The sequence below is a fragment of the Uranotaenia lowii genome, chromosome 2, assembly GCF_029784155.1.
Source record: "Uranotaenia lowii strain MFRU-FL chromosome 2, ASM2978415v1, whole genome shotgun sequence".
Taxonomy (NCBI): domain Eukaryota; kingdom Metazoa; phylum Arthropoda; class Insecta; order Diptera; family Culicidae; genus Uranotaenia; species Uranotaenia lowii.
The window spans coordinates 336572882-336587533 of NC_073692.1; the positions used below are offsets into that span (position 1 = coordinate 336572882).

At 34.4% G+C, this 14652-nt stretch overlaps 1 protein-coding gene across 2 annotated transcripts in view; it reads left to right on the plus strand.

Annotated features, from left to right (window-relative positions):
• Positions 1-23: 23 nt before the first annotated feature.
• The window catches only part of LOC129744360 (uncharacterized), a 386715-nt gene continuing 372086 nt past the window's right edge, over positions 24-14652 (plus strand). For both annotated transcript variants that reach the window (XM_055736844.1, XM_055736845.1), the window contains exons 1-2: positions 24-1065; positions 12695-13657. The gene's annotated coding sequence lies outside the window, so the exon portion shown is untranslated. The remainder of the gene's footprint in view (positions 1066-12694; positions 13658-14652) is intronic.

The following is a 14652-nucleotide window of genomic DNA, read 5'->3' on the forward strand; positions in this document are numbered from 1 at the left end:
GTGTTTCAGTTCGCAGTGGTTTTGGTCGGTTTTCGTTTCGTTCGCAGCCATCGCAGAAAGGAGGAAAAATTTGTTGTTGTTTTCCGCGTTCGTGTTTACTCGCACACATAGCGATTTTCCCCGCGCGCGTGTACATTTTCCGCACCCACTATATCCAACCGCCCTGTGGCCATTCCGTCGTCTTCGTTGTCGCTTCTCGAGGGTACATTGTAAAATCGAATCGAAGAAAAAAAAAGTTACTGACTGGCATCAGAAGCTTTCGTTCGGGAACTGTCAAGTCGACTGGTTCATTTTCTTGTTTTACGCGATCGAATTCGGACCGTTCGCGTCATCCCGTAGCGGATAGTCTCGGCGGAAGCGAAAAATAAAAGAGTGAAGAAAAGGCGAACAAAAGCAGGTTCCAACTTGGCAGTTCCGAGTCCTCTGACTCGCTTCGACGGTGGCCATAATTTCTTGTGTAGAGTGAATCGGAAACCTTCCGGAACTCCGGTGTTGTCGAGTTAGTGAACCTTCTATTGGTAAGAAGAGAGAGAAAACGGGAACTTGTTCCGGGATTTTTTTTTCTTTTCTCATTCCTTCGCCTGCCTCTTCGATAATAATTTGCTTCGACAAAGTCGTAACGCGCGTCGTAATTTTCGTCGTCAATTGTCCGGTTGTTCGAAGGGAAATTTTTGGGGGTGCCCTCTGGAGAGTGACCCTGTTACATCCAATATAAGCGAAAACCAATTACAAAACCCCAAAGCGCTGGAACTGGGAACCGAGTGAATTTTCGATTTTGCTGAATTCCACTCCAGATTATTCCAACAAAAGCAACTCTTCTATAAGCTCCGCTAAGTGTTAGAGAGGGGGCAATTTTTGCTGTTTCATTTCCATCTATACCTACAATATACTTTGGAGACTCAATCGTTAGGCTGTTTTTTCCTGCTTCTCTCCCTTCGATGGTGGCCATATAGAGGGGCACAGCAAAGAATAAAATTATCGGAAGAGATTGTTTTCGCTGTGTAGCAACAGTAATTTTCCTGAAGTTTCAGAAGTGCTTCAATCGGTCGGTATTTCGGTGTAAAGGTAAGATTTTGATAACGTTTAAAAAATCTTTAAAATAATTAACAATTGCTTATCGACAAACAAATATATCCAAAGAATTCCTTCAATTCGTTCAAATTTTATTTAATTAATATAATTTATTTAATGTTTTTATTGAAGGAACTTATTAATAATTTGTTTTGAGAACTCTGAACATTTGAACAAAAATACAAGCTGAACATAAGAATACTGTTTTCAGAATTTTGTTTGGGGAATTAAGGGAGCCGTTGGGGGTCAAACGAGCCGATGAGAACTTTCAACTTTTATTGGTATGTGTCTTTTTGAGTTTTTTTTTAATCACACCTGCTCTGAGTCCCTTCCTTATCTTTTGAGCATTTTTTTCCTATTTTTCTAACACCTATCGTGAACTTACATTTACATTTTAAGTAGAAACATTAATGCAATTTTCTGTTCAGGATTTTTTATTTACATTAAAAATCAATCCTTTACATAAATTTGTTCAGGATATTCTGAAGTAATGAGCACTTGCGGGGGTTGTTACGTAAACTCTTCGGATCTATTTTTTAAACACTGTTTCTTGCAGCAGTTTTAGACAGCTCAAGCTGAAATATATTCAACATTTTTATAAACGTATGATCTTTGAAAAATATAGAGAAGGACTTACAAAATTTTAGTATTTCAATAACTTCTGATCCTGATCTCGGTACTAGGTGAACCTTTTCCCCCTTTTTTTTCTTTGTTTTACCCTTTATCAATTCAGGGTATAGATATTGACGAGCCTAATCGTTTTAAAGTAAGGTGTTAGGTAATTTAAGGTGAAATATTGAGGCCACTTACTTTTGATTTATTAACCAATCGTGCACTTAGTCGGTTGAGCACTTGATGTCCTGCACTTGAATGAATAGGTATCTCTCATATCTAAATCAAAGGGTGGCTTTTACAAACTAGGAAACAATCCTAATCCGGCTATAACTTACGATCCTATTTCGAAAGGTTTAGATGGGGAGTTGATCGTCCTAACGATTCCGATTGAGTATCTGAGGTAACCTCAATTTTATCACCACAACTTTGCGGTACACAACCTGTTAGAGCATATAGAATTTCTTAGCGTATGTTTTTCTTTTAATTCAATTTAATGTAATTTAACTTGGGAAACATACCTTCTACTTCTGGATTCCCTATCTAATTCTTATTAAATAACTGGCTTATCGAGCTCACTAACTGACCACGTTTCTGTTTTAATTTCACTTATCTATTATATCCTCTTCGTCGCCCTTAACCGCTACTTGTCAAACGGTGCATTTCCAATCACCCTGTTTGTTTTGATTCTCCTACGACAGAGTTGGGAGATGGCTCACGTAGCTCTGGCCGTGTCAACAGGGGTTTATTATCAAAAAAGTCTCCCGCATTCCTTGAAAATTTAGTTATTTATATTTTGAGCTAAGTTAGTCTGAAAACTTCACGAACAAATATTTGGGACTAGGAAACAAATTGGACTTTCTTCTTAGATTGAAGTAAAAATTTTAAATAGGTAATCCACCTGGATATCAAAATGAAATATCTTTGTTGAAAATCTTTCATCCCTTTTGATGATTTCTAGATGTTTTTATAGTTTTCACTGTTGTAAAACTTTAGATACAGGTACCACAAGGTGGTAAAGTGTCATATATAAAACTGAAAAATAAACTTCAACCTTTTGTATCGCATAAATTAGCGTTATTGGATGCATTTTTGTATGTAAAAGTGTGGTCGAATTGAGTTTTTTCAAGTACAAATTTAAGATTGTTCATTTTTGTCAAAAGTAGGTACACGAATTGAACCTAATGTCTTTCATTGATTTTTTTTTCCAATAAAAATAACAAATAAGATTACAAACTCTCAACTTTCACTTTTTCAACAATTTTTAGTGGTTGACTTCATGTCGTACTATCATTTGAAAATATTCCCTCAATTCCCTTTAGTTGTAAGATCTTAAGTCATCAGATTTTTTTGCAATTTTTTTATTTCGTATTTTCAAAGTTTTGCATTTGTTCAATTTAACGAATTTTTTTATACAAATTTTCTATGTATGAAATAAAAAACATGGGTTTTTATCTGGTAATATGGAACACTGCAAACAATTGTCTGTGGATTTCTGCATTTTTGGCTTTCTTCTGGAATTTTATTTTCCCACTTCATGTTCACAAAATATAACATCGTGTTATGAACAGAATTGATTGCAGATGCTTGAAATGCTTAAAATAATGTTTCTTTATTTATTTGTCCAAATTATGCAAATTTTCAAGATGTAACATTGCTCAAAGTATGAAATGAGTAACAAAATTTTAAGGTTAAGCAGGTGTCATTCTTTTATATGGGAAGAACAAATTTGAAATCTCTCCTTTGTCACTTGGAGTTGAAACATCATGGTGAGGAAAGGAGGGTCTAGTAATAAAAAAAAAAAAGTTTTCAATAAATATGAACAAAAATTGAACAAAAGCTGGCATGCAACAAACTTGTATGCAATCTACATTGCACAAAATCTAAAAATCCAGATAATTTATATAAAAAATTTGAAAAAAAAATCGTTAACATCAGGTGATATAATTCCCATCTACAGTTTGGCTTTCACTCTTTCAACTGTTTAAATTTTAAAGGAATTTATCAAATTTTTTATCAAAATAACTTAAACTTTAATTCTTCCCCCATTCGGGATTTTTGGAAAAATCGAAGTGAAAAGAAATAATTTGATATTTGTTCCGGAATAATAAAATCCCATAAATGCTCATTACTTCAGAGTATCCTGGACAAATTTATGTAAAGGATTGATTTTTTAATGTTAGTGACATATGGAGTTGGGTTGACGCTAAAGGTAAGACAAGCGTTTTCACAGTGAGTAGTATGATTTTGTCTTTGAAAAAACCATTAAATAGTGTTTGGATTTTTTATAGTCTGTCTTCGACATAATTAATTCCGTTTATTGACGGGAAACTGTCCTCGACAGGACTCAACTGTAAAATGTTAATTTCAAATTTAGAACCTTGACAATGCATATGGATATCGAGTTTTACTACTTACAAATAGTTCCCCTTAGCTGTTGCCTGTATCTAGTGAATGCTACGTCGGATTACAGAGGCTAATACCTGAACAAATTTCCTTTAATTAGTTTGAAACAACACTTTACTAGGAAATAAACTTACTCGCGACAAATCGGATCGCCTAATTTATGTCCGGAAGCTCTAACGCAAATGCGTTGCCTTTTTAAGCTGATGAATCGCAGATTCTTAAGAAAACCAACGCATGAATACAATTCAATTGAATGATTACAAGAGAAACTTACTCGTAGGGAAAAATATCCAGGCTAGTCTGGTGATTACGATTTAACTCAACTTAAATGCGGTTCAATTTAAAAAGATTGAAAAACGCTCGAACACGTTACCACGAGTTTCCGAAATACAATAAATTTCCGTTATATTTCCAACTGACGTTTACCGCTTTTTTCCTACACGCTCAAACTGGAAACCCAATCTGTGGACTTTAATCCCACGCAACAAATAGGTTAAAACATCCTTTAAAAAAATAAATTGTTCTAGACGCCCCGGTGGATTATTTCAAATTTGGGCTCAAATGAAAGGGCCCCAGCTTTCGAATGGTGCAAAAATTAGCACTGCTAATTTTCGATAATTAAAATTGTTCCATCAGAGACCGTAGTGAGTCAAATGACGTAAACTCTTTTGTTTCACAACCGATTTTTACAAAATTTACAGTTTTGGAAAGCTTGTAACGTGATTCCAATATGTTTTTCAGACAGCATTCAGCTACAAGTATTTATCATAACGTTATTTAAAATCGGATTTTTTTTTTGAAAAAACATGTTTCAGAATAAAGGCTGTAGATCAGTTATTCAGTGCTCGTAAAAAATTCACTTAGTGCCTAAATAAGTTGAAATAAGAAGCTAAATTTTGCACATATGAAATTTTTTTTTACATTTTTCATTATCATGGCCACAAAAAATGTAGAAAGATGGTGTAAAACGAACTTTTTAATCAATCAAACGTTACAGTCTCAAGTAGACAAATTTAAAAAAGTCGATTGAAAAGTTGACGTAATTTGTCATATTTAAGCTACTTAAGATTTACAAAATACGAAAAACGTCTTTCGGCACATTTTTCAGACGCAAATAAAATTATAATAAACTAGCTGATCCCGTACGAACTTCGTTTCGTTTTTAGCTTTAAAGCTGAGAAGTTTGTATTTGCATCCACCCGTGTACGAATTTTCGTCTTGTTCGGATGCATAATAACAAAATTATTTCTTAAACATATAGAAGTTAATATGAATGACCCCTTTTTCTGTCGTCTGATACAAAATTTGAAATCAGGTCCAATGCACATTAACATAATTATTGCAAAAACATGATAAATTTAACTTGAACGACCGCAGGAATCAATTCTAGAGTTTGTTTTGATTACGACCCAATCAAGCCCAATCAAACCAATGAGCCACTCAACGAGTTTCAAGGAAATCGCGAGGAAAGTTTCAAAACACCCTTTTAATTCTAGTATTAAAACTATTGTTCAGAATGATCTGAAAACTTGGTTTCCAATCGTAAAATGGATAAAGAACATGCATGTGTATTCTATATTCGACATTGTTGGTTTAGCTTTAACGTGGTTTCGCTAACTTTTCAATTCAATCTTGATAAATGATTGGATTTGCCCAAAACTTCGCTATTTCGTTTGAATTGTGTGTAGTAAAGATGAAAAGAATCAGAAGCACAAATACCTCGTAGAAGTGCCTGCTCAATGGTTCCTTGAATCGGTGCTGCGCCGGACTGCCCTTCGGCGAAACGTTTCTATGAGACAGGACACTATTGGCTACCACCTGTGTCTCAGTTGATTCAGCAAGTACAGCGTAAACGTTTCCAGGGCTAACAAAATGTTCAGGAAGTATCTGTTGTAGTCAAAAAAATATGTGAATGTATCTGCTAGAAAAAATAACACATATCTCACTTACCCAACAAAATTTTAAGCTACTCGTTCTTCTAAGCCAGCTCACACACTCTTACAACTGATTTTTATCTGATTTATTTGCATTTTTTCACAAAATTTCATGCACTTCCTTCGAAAATGCAAAATGACCGAACAACCAATTAGCCGAACTGTTGTTTAGGTCCTTTTGCACGCACAGCAATGTAACACAACGCAAAATGTCATTAAAACCAAATTGCACTCAGAAATGAGAAAGTCATTATACGTCTAAAATTCAAATAGTTTTGTTAAAGTTAACTCATGACTAAATGAATCCATGTTTTTATTAAACATAGAATACATTATTTACAATCGATTGCAGTCTCAAACTGAATTTTGTTTATAATGGCTCATACGACTTAATAAAAACCAACTTGCCGCCGACCGTGGCCTAGAGGATAGCGTTTAAGTCTTCTAAGCCAGAGGTCATGAGATCGAGTCTCGGTCACGGCATACATAGTACTCTTTCTGTGGGCTGGTGGTGTTAGCATCAATAAGATGCTAGCCATTATTTCCTTGAAGGATGTACGCTTTAGTCTTAAGTAGAATTTAGATCTCTTCAAAGAAACATGAAGTTTCACTGAGATCCTATATGTGTGTGTTCGTTTATAAAAAAAAAACTCTAGAATTATCCGTTTTGTAAAACATCCGTGAATAAATTTTTGTCCGGATCCCATGCATAATAAAGTAATTATTGCGAAAACTTTGATTAGTTGATTTGGACGACCCCTTTTTCTTTCGTCTAATTGAAAGTTTCAGCAATCGATTTCTCGTCCTGTCAAACTCTTTTGATTGAATTTTTATCTCGATGCTGATAACGTGATACAGTCCCCATTCTCTACAATTTTACTTTCGCTCTTAAAGCTGTTTGGATTTATCAAGTTGTTCAATAAAATATCTTCAACTTTATTTATTCCCCCCTTTAGGATTTTCGGAAAAATCGAAGGGGGGAGGGGTGTTGGGACAAAAAAAGAATTTGGTATTTGTTCCGGACTAAATACTTAAAAAATTTCATTTTTGGACCAAAAACTGCCGTTCCAAGCAATATTGTTCCATGTGAAAAAACGTACAAACGAGAAAAACGCGATTGAAATTTCAGATATAGTTATTTCTAATTTTTCTTTCAAATTAACCCTTTAATGCATAGTGTTGTTTTAAAACAACACTAATTAAATCAAATTTATCTCTACAACGCATTGATATTCACGGAACATTCCTTCACTAAAGTTGTGCTAGAGATTATAGGAAATCAGCTCAGGATGTTGTTGGAACTGATTTTCCAATCATACGTGAGTTATTTGAGAAGATATGCATAAAAGTTGTTTTTTTCACTGTTGTTTTAAAACAACATTATGCATTAAAGGGTTAAAAATTCACCGACAGTTTTTTTCGTAATGAACAGTTCAAGTTAATCATTTTACAATGTTTTCTGCCAAAAAAATTATATTTCCTTCAACAAACGGAAAATTAGAGCCGAAAATGCTTCGTGTGACACTTTTGCTTAGAATCAGAACGTATACCGATGCTAGTTCTAAAAACTTTCACACGACACGGCTACACTTTTTCTGACATTTTAAAGGCTTGTATAGTTTCTATTTTTCCCAAAAAGTCAAGTTAAACCGTAGTTTGAGAAATACTTTTCTCTTTGTATGTATGTATGTATGTATGGTACCCACCTTGGGTGCACGGTTGTACCGCAGTTGTGGGTAAGGCTTCATCAACAAGTCACCGTAAGTTACCATAATATCCAGTTAATAACAGCTGGATAAGACGTTCAAGGGAATGGATTCGTTAGTAGAGTAACTTACAATATCCGAAGGGTTAAGATCGATTCGTCTCGAGAAGTTATTGTCGAATATACAACTAACTCACAATGCAAGTCTCTGTAGTCCCCGCCCTCAAGATTTGTTTTTAGAAGAGCGCGTCAAACAGCAGGAGAACTTAATACGAGTAGTACTGCTACAGATACATACCCAGGCGCTCAATCCCTTTGTTTGATGCCCTGATGCATCCCACCAACCCCATAAAATCGACTATTGTATACAGTACAATTTAAATACAATAAAATTATAAATAATATGAATAAAAAATTATAAAAAATGAAAAAAAAATATATTTATAAATATGGTAATAGTTATAGGGAATAATCATTACAGGAATGTAGAGCGAAAAAGAAAATTAAACAAAACAATGATGCTCCAATCATTAAAAAATAATTTCAAAACTACTATCTGATTAACTAGAATGAAGAATATTGAATGGGTGATATAATTTTTGAATAACAAATATTAAAATGCTGCTGTATCGACACTGGAGTTGTAAATGATTCAGAAGAATCATGAAGATGATGCTCCTAAAATATTAAGAAAATGATGAATAATTTCAGAATCTAATATTAAATAGTAAATATAATTCACAGGGTTCTAATGATGCAGATGATGTATATCAGCAACAAAATAAAATAAATTTCATTTGTAATAATAAATTAAAAATGAATCTCCAAATAAGCTTCTATACATTTTTCAATTCTTTTTTATAGGAATTTAACCCACTAAGGTCATTCTCCGTCGATCAGCTACTATATGAAGATAGTTTTCTCTTCCAATGCAGACCTTGCATTTCGGTAACCTACAACGTGCAACGTGGGAAATGTTTTTGAGAGATTTTCCATTTCTGCTTTCTCACAAAACATGATAATTAAAATTTTTGAGAATATAATATAAAATCAAGATATTATTTCTGGTTATCAATTTCTATAGTATAATAAGAAGGTTATATGACTGGCTAATCTGAAACAACAATGATTAATATAGAAAAAAGGATATTTTCAAAAAACATTTGGTGCTGCTACACTGAACCAAATCGGGCTATAAAATTTATTGAATTGATTTAGTAGCTTTCATTCTAAAAAAGATTGATACAAAGTATTGGAAAATCCAATAAACGGAATGATAAAATTCGATAGATTGTACAATGATTTCTTAGCTATTATTTACCTAGTAACAACTATTTCAAATTCCTATAAATTTTATACGTTTGTTCTGCGATACTACACCAAATGAAATATATCTGAAAATCTAATAAATTTCTTAAATATGATTTGGTATAGTTTTTATATTATAGGTGTGTTTTTCTCTGAAGAAATTTTCGAGTCGGGCTGTGAAATTTTGATTTGGTTGTCGGTAAACGTTTTTTTACTCGCTCAGCTTACGTTTTTTCTGGGGTTCCGTTTAGTGAATGAACCGGAAAAATAGTTTCTCCACGGATGTGCCAATGAAAAAAAAAACTAAAACGAAATTTTCAGAATCGCTTGACCGGTTCCAGTTCCTGTAGTATTCGCCAGTATTCAGACCAGATTTACCAAACAGTCTGTAAATTGTTTTGGAAGGATCATATCTTAGAGGTATATTTAAATTGGTATACTAAAAAGAGGCTTAAATATTTTGTAACTATTTTGTTATTTCAGGTGCAATATTTTGCTGGTGGCTACTGTTTTGGAACATAAACACTGAGGGTGATAAATTGCAGTAATTAAAACGACCGGCAGAATTCGGACGAATGAATGGCTCGACCTTTTCAAATCAGATAAAATTATCTTACACGAAAATGGCAAACTCAAAAAGCCAACTGGAATGGATGTTATTTGTCATTTTAAATATCGGCAAAAATACCTCACCTATAACAAGAAACATATGGTGATACTCAAATGTTGCAAAAATCCATGATTATTGGATTTAAAACCGCGTAACGTAAGCAAAAAATGTTATTTTTTTCTAATTTTCAAAATAATTATACAATGTAATTTTACAAAAAGGTTATCGTCACTGAATAAAGAAACAATTACAATTACAAATAATTCTTTTTGTTTTCTCCACAGGAAAAATCTATCTATTGAATGGAGAAGATCCGACTTTCCTAGAGAGCTTCAAACTCGTTTCACCCAAACCATAAAAATTCAATTGATAATACCACATCAACAATGTTAGAGCTTTAAATTGTATTCGCAAGATTCTCGTGGAGCTTCAGGTAAGAATAAACAATATTCATCTTCAAAAATCTCAAACCATACATTTTTGTAAAGTCGAAATATTTTTCTCATTTTTGTTTAAGGTAACATATCTGCACTCTGCACCCATCCGCGGCGGCACGTATATTGGCGTTGTATTGTCTGCCGGATTAATGATAGTGTGCACCAAGTGGCAATTTTACTGGGTTAGTAGCAGATTCCAGCATATCAACGAGGAACGGCGACTGTTTTCAAGTTAAATAGTCAGACGACTATCAAAGCTAAATAAATTGTAAATAAAAACAATTGAAACTGAAATCACTATTTATTATTTGAATGAAAAAGAAAACGAAAAGGTTTAATTTACTGCATTGAGCTGTAATTGAAATCAAATTCACAAACTATTACATTCATTGAAATTTCTAATAAAGGTAATCGGAACAAAAATCTATACATTTCATTTTGTGTGAACATACGTAAAAAGTATTGGATTTTCTTTTAGTGCAAAATCACTAAAAAACCCGATAAAGCTTATAGCCCGATTTCGATCAGTGTACTGTTGCATTATAATAAGCTAAAGATATTTTTGAGAAATACTTTCCTATTTGTGTATAAAAATGTTAAGTTGAGTATCGATTCTGTAAGAAGTGCCTACCGAAAAGTGTTGGTAAAAATTTCTATGAATAAATCACTCACGGCTCCTTGCTCCTCCCCCACCCTCTATTTTAGTGTTCTTTTCGGTGAATAACATTATACTCAAAAGTTTGAACTCATCTTAAGTGAATTTTTTGATAAAGTTTGCATTTTTCATAGATTTTTCTCTTATGTGACATATATGTATAGATTCAGAACAAAGTATACTTGTTTGTGTTTTTATTCGAAAGTTAACACTAAAGAGACCGTTTCCAGCAAAAAAGTGAAAATGACCCAAAAGTCACATATATGGGACAGTTTTGCATTGAACGGCAGAACAGCGTTCCACTTAAAGCTATCATATTTAAAATATAGCAAAAACTAGCAGCTGATTTTAAGATATGCTTTTGTTGAGGCTTCCACCTATCCAATCAGGGCCGTAGGAAGAACCGATTCATGGGGGGTTTTGGGGGGTAAAACTTATTCTTATACTCAAATCAAACAAGCCCAATCTTCCAAACTACTTTGAAAATTCAGAGATTTTAACATTTGATGAAAATAAATCAAATTTTCAAAAAAAAGAGATAAAAATCATCATTTTCTTGATGCAAACTTGTACCAAATTAATGATTTTAGTATGGAATCTGGCTTTAAAAAAATGGAATATTAACACATTGCGGACCAAATACGAGATATCTCGATTTTTCGTTTGCTTTAGTATGCTCCATTATAAAGCATAATTGATACCTCATGAATCTAATAATAAAACCTCATTCGACAAAATTGAACACAACACAACCAAACGTTACTCAAATATCTATTAAATCAGCAGAATTTTGGTTATCATGAAAAACTGGATTTTCATGTTCCTCCCGAACAAAATTTCTCAAAATCCCATAGAAACTTTAGGCTCGTTGAGCGACCCCTTCCCGTGATCCGATCTGGTCCAAATTTGGCATGAGACCTTATAATAGGTCTAGGGCCAATTGAGGCCTGCAGTGCATAACTATTTCAAATGTTGGGTCATTTAGGGCACTCTAGTGGTCATATAAGTAGACGATTCCAAAATTGTATAGTTGGGAATTTATGAAAATTGGTTCAGTAGTTTTAAAGATACATCCAAAATAGTAATCCAGTAACCGGCTAGGGGCTGTCCATTAATGATGTCACGCAAAATTTGAAAAAAAAATTACCCCCCCCTCCCCCCTCCGTCACATATTGTCACAAATTTCGTAACCCCCTTTTGTATTACGTCACGTTTTGCTAACCCCCCCCCCCCCTGGAGTAGGCTCATTCAACTCTTAGAAATTTGATTAAAAATGTTGCTTCTTTTAAATTCATCAGTTTTATTCAAAGAATTGAAAAAAAGGTTAACAACTTTTAACAAGCCTTCAATCATTGCTTAAAACACATTTCAATCGTGAGTCCAAGGATTATGTTGATGACTTTCCATATCAACGACCAAATCAAGTCTATCCAACCATCCAAATCTAGTTCCTCTTCTTCAATTCATTCGCAATTCAAATCTTCTCCACAGGTTAGAATAGCCAAGCAATCCTGTTCATGTTTTTTCACAATTTTAGTGAGACGGACTTTCCTGAGTGTTGCAGTGGAAGTGTTCTTGTGAACTTTCTTATGCTATTATCTTAGTATTTTAGTATCTTAGTATTATTATTCATTATATGAATGGTGCAAGTATAGTTTTATTGAATTTAAGATAAAATTATTTGTTATTGTTTTGCTGTGTTTTTTTTGTAATGATAAGGGTTGTCACGCTCAAGCTGAGCCCCCCTCCCCCCATGTCACAAATTGTCACAAAAATCGAAACCCCCTCTCCCCCCCTAACGCGTGACATCATTTATGGACGGCTCCCTAGTTGTAATTTTTTGAATCTTAAAAGAAGTTTAAAGTCGTTATAATTATTCCATAGAAATATTTAAGCTATATAAGTATTTTCTCTAACATCTTCAAACGTATTTTATTTTTTAATTTGTCTTTACAGCACAGCATCAAATTTGGAACATTAGGAACCAGACTCAAGTCAACTCCAGAACAAGTTCACTTAGCTCGCGGGTTTTCGAGATTAAAAAGTTCTCGAGTAGGTACTGAAAGCTTTGAGTGACGAACACCACACGAACACACAGCTTCATCGGTTGCTAAAGTCTTCACTTGTCAGATAAGCGTGATCGAAGAAAGTCCAAGCCCTGAGTTGTTTAGTGCTGAGATCCAGAGAAGAAACTGATTCAACAAAATTGGCCAGCTAGCTGGAAGACCATTGTTATATTGTGCGCGAAGTGGCGAATGAAAGTGTAATACTTGAATTACAAGTAAATGGTAGAATAGTGAAAAGGGGAAGATAAAAACTACAATAAAGCCAAGAAAAAAGGGCAAACGGCAGAAGAAAAGCGTGTTCGTAGTCTCGCTCGTGGGTCCCGGAGAAGATCAAATCTCGACCACTTGGCCAGGGGAAGAGAATAGAAATAAATAAATATCGGAAAAACATCAATTTCATGAGCCGAGCTCGCGTGTGTAATTGTGTATAAGTGGTCAGCAGTCGGAAAGTTTTGCCTGTCGGTTCACATCGCCTCAAGAAAGCTGCTGGATCCCACTCGGTGTAACTCATAGAAGCTTATCCGGTGTAAAAGTTCAAAGTATCCGCAGATTAAACATCTTGCGTGCGCGATTCTTCTTCTCCTAGAGGTGCGTTCATTCCCGTGTGCGTAAGGAAGGAAGTTCGGGTTATTGTTTTTGTGCGTTTGATTTCTGTGCGGCTCTGCGGCTCCAAGAACACGCACACACGACTCGCGCATTTAATTACATACTAGCTTGCTTGTGCTAGCTTAACTGGGAAAAGCCGGGGCTCTAGCCAAAGTAACTGCTGGAGAAGTTTTGTGTCCAGCACACGAAGGCGAATCAACATTGTTGTCGACTAGATTGAAGCTGGGATTACGGCAGAAGAAAGAAGGTGAGTAGTTTTTTTTTGAGTCATTCATTGCATTTACTGCTCATCCATGCATAATTGTCTTTTGTCACATTAAACTGTTGAAATTGATTGTAAATTTTATAGTAGCACTGTCATTCTAACTAACTTTTCATTTTTCATTTTTCAAGTTTTCTATATGTTTCACGGAATTTGAAATTACTTCAAGCATCGTAGAATTAGCATAATGTGCTCAACAACATTACGATAAACCTATCGAAAATGCTCCGCTATGTTGTATATAGGGGAGAATGGGGAGACTTGATCCCATTGTATTGTTTTAATCCTTTTTTTGGTTAAATTTAGCAACTCACTGAAACTTTACGGTTTTTGACAAAAATCTTAACCTTTGTCAAAAATCAGACAAAATCTATAAGATCCTTGGACTATTTCCGTCTTTATTGCTTTTTCATATCACAGTCTATAAGTCTCTAAGACAGAATAGAGAGATTTGTGGCATTTCTCTGTATCTGTGTTTGCTTTTCAAGGTTGAACCACAACAGGGGGTTTGAAAAGTTAAAATTCTTCAGGCCTTTGTAACGTGAAGACAGACAGATGATTCTAAAAATTTGTTAAAATCTTAAAGCCCTATTACGTCCAAACAGGCGTTCAGAATGACGTGAAATTTGGTATTATTAAATTATTAATTGTAACGATTAACCATTCCCTTGTAAAAATGGGGGGTTTCCATACATAACCAACATCAAACTTGATGCAGCTGTTTCTTGTTTTCAAATTTTAATGGCACTGATATTACTTTCAGATGGTGCGATTGATCCGAAGCTTCGCGGTCGAAGGTATTCGACATTATTGCTAAAGCTGTAAATGATAATTAGGAGGGTGTAGCAACTTGTTACGGTTTGTGTATTTTGCTTAGAAATTCTGAGACGAATGTGTGACGTAATATTTGAACGGCCTCAAAGAGGCTTCTCCGTTAACGCGGAATGCGTAGTTGAAAACCAAACCAAGGAGAGTCTGAC